Raw genomic sequence first — 3,123 nt, 5'->3', positions numbered from 1 at the left:
AGATGGTTGTAGATGTGTGGTATTATTTCTGAGGGCTCTGTTCTGTTCCATTGGTCTATATCTCTGTTTTGGCACCAGTACCATGCTGTTTTGGTTATTGTAGCCTTGTAGTGTAGTGGGAAGTCAGGTAGCGTGATGCCTCCAGCTTTGTTCTTTTTGCTTAGGATTGTCTTGGCAATAAGGGCTCTTTTCTGGTTCCATATGAAGTTTAAAGTAGTTTTTTTCCAATTCTGTGAAGAAAGTCATTGGTAGCTTATGGGGATGGCATCCTTTTAATAAAAGGACTTGAGGGAATGAGCTTATCTCTTATTGCCCTTCTGTCATGTGAGGACACAGCAAGGAGATGCTATCTTGGAAGCAGAGAACAAGCCTTGGTTTTGGACTTCCCAATCTCCAGAACTGTGAGAAGCAAGTTTCCATTATTTATAAACTAACCAGCAAAAACAGACTAAGACAATGAGGATCCAATCAAAGACTGCATTTGCTTGTTCTATTGAGAAAAGCGTCTTTCTTTTCTAGAAAAGCATCTTCATATTTTTCTAATGCCATTGATTTTTTTCAAACAATCCAAGCTCATTTGCTTTCTGGTATGTTTAATGGCCTGGTGTAGCTAAGGATAAGTTGAGTCAAAGGGGAAAAATTATTACTTGGTCATAGTATGTCATTAAAAGAAGTTAACATTTTCTATAAACTTAACATCTGTGCCAGTATCCATAGAATGGAAGACAGTTGTAGCTTCACTCACTCAAATTTCTCTCCTCCTTAGACTTTGCTTTACTCAAAGAAGTTATCTTTGTTTTTTATCCAAAAGGTCTTGTTTCAGGGATAGATGAGTGTTTTCACACATTTACACCAAGTTGACAGGCACATATGGTATTTTACTGAATTTAAAAATAAGAACTCAGCAAGGTCACACACCAAAATGAATGAGCTCTGATTTTCATGTCATTCTAGGAAGGTTTTAATTTGAACCAAAGTTAAAGACATGTAGAAAGCATGTGTGCTTTCAATAACCTATTGATTTATGAGCAAGTCTTATTCTCAGGGTCTTTCAACTTGGCAGAGTTGAAAATTCTTTAGAAGGACCTACTGTCTGGGCATATGGACAGATGCTTTTTCCAGAGAGCCTATGAAAGGCTTGGAATAGCCTGGCCAGTAGAAAAAATTGTGTTCAGTAGGAAGTGAGACACAGTCTCACATTGTTTCTCAGCCTTTTAGCAAAGATCAAGTGTGAGACACAGTCTCCACATCCTATGGGAAAGTGTGAAATAAATTCATTTCATTTTTGCTGCTCTTAAAGCTAATATTTGTTTGCTTGAAAATCATTGGAACAAATGTAATGTAAGAGCTTTCTTCTCCTACAACTAAGTCAGCTAAATGTTTGCTGAATCATGCAACCAGATTTCAAAGAGGTCATTTCAAGATTACTGGTTCAGTTTTCTACTTCTAAATAGGATTCCAATGTATATGACTATTCAAGGTTTCTAAATATAGTTAGTGAAAGATTCCCTTTGTTGATGGGCTTTTCCAAAATTTAAAAAACTTCGGTGAAGTAAAAATATTTTCTTATTACCAGTCTAAATCTCTTTCTTCTTTAAATTTTTCAATACTTAAGAGAAGATGAGGAGAAACCAGTCTTTTTCAATAACTGTTATGTACTGAAGATTAAATTGTTCAGCCTCCTCTTCTTCATGTCAAATAACCCTTTTTACCCCTTTACCAATATATAGAGGCTAATATGGCCAACTCATACTTTTCCTAAAAGCATTCTTTTCCACTACAAGTTTCAGAAAAGAAAATCAAAGTCTTTCTAAGCCTTACTGAGTTTCTGCATCTATAAAATAGGGGTCTGTAATAAGAACAAGTATTTGGCCAATTTACGCACATTTTAGCCAGCCATCTTTTTCAGTAGGGAGCACTGCACAACCAACCAAGTGGATCATGCCAAGCTTCATTCCGTTTCCTCATCTGTAAAATGGAGCACTAAATATCTGGCTAGTTCTGCCTACAGGGTTGCTGTAAGGAGGCAGTAGATGTGAAAGTGCTTTGTAAACTGTGTAGGAATTCACATATTAAAGGAATCATCTTTAGGATTACTTGTTCCGTAAGATTCTTCTTACTATCCACCAGGCACATAGCAACCACTTTTTAAGATTATCCCATTTATTTCTCATAAAATCCTAGAAGATGGACAATATTATTGTGATTTATTTCAAAATAATACCTGACGTGTTGGGCACATAAATATTTGTTGAGGAGAACATTGGAGCTTAGAGAGGTTACTGCTTATCCAAATAAGCAAAGCTAGTTAGAGATGGAAGTAGAAATCAAACTCGAACTATCTGACTGAAGTTGAGGACCCACTAATCTAAGTCAAATTACCATTCCCAATGCCAAGATGATTACACAAAGTTTTGATATCTGGTAATTGCTGTTGAAACACTCTTGACCCTTTTTCCTTTTCATTGTTATCTCCCCAACTCTGGGGTACTATTCCCTTGTATTATTCTCCCTATCGAAGTGTGTTGTCTGTGTTCTTTGAGAGAACTGATGCTCAAAGACAATGTTCTTCCTATCCCAGAGGTATTTGCATTCTTAGCACCAGGTGAACATTTAAGCCAAAGTAATGAAAAATAAATCTTAGACCATCAGACATTATGAAACAAATCAAAGAAGTATGGGGAAGAGGTGAGTAGAGAGGGAGGTGAGAAAACCTTTGTTACGTCCCTGAAATCATGGCAAATTTGTGACCATCCTGAAGTATTTACCCAGATATGCAGTCTTCTTGGAATTACTTCAACTTTTATCCGGTGTAACATACAACCACATTATGTTGCTCAACCTACTCTACTCTTTCGGTGGTCAATTAATAATGCTGGGGTATAGAAAGAGGATTTATTTCCAGTTTATATAATGCCTCTATATTTAGATTCCAATACTATGGTTTTATTTAGGGTTTTTTTGTTTGTTTGTTTTGTTTGTTTGTTTTTAGATGGAGTCTTGCCTCTGTCATCCAGGCTGGAGTGCAGTGGCGAAATCTCAGCTCACTGCAACTTCCGTCTCCTGGGCTCAAGTGATTCTCCTGCCTCAGCCTCCCCAGTAACTGGGACTACAGGCGCCCGC

This window comes from Colobus angolensis, unplaced genomic scaffold, assembly GCF_000951035.1.
Source record: "Colobus angolensis palliatus isolate OR3802 unplaced genomic scaffold, Cang.pa_1.0 Scaffold3, whole genome shotgun sequence".
In the NCBI taxonomy this organism is placed as follows: domain Eukaryota; kingdom Metazoa; phylum Chordata; class Mammalia; order Primates; family Cercopithecidae; genus Colobus; species Colobus angolensis.
This window is presented reverse-complemented; position numbering follows the sequence as displayed.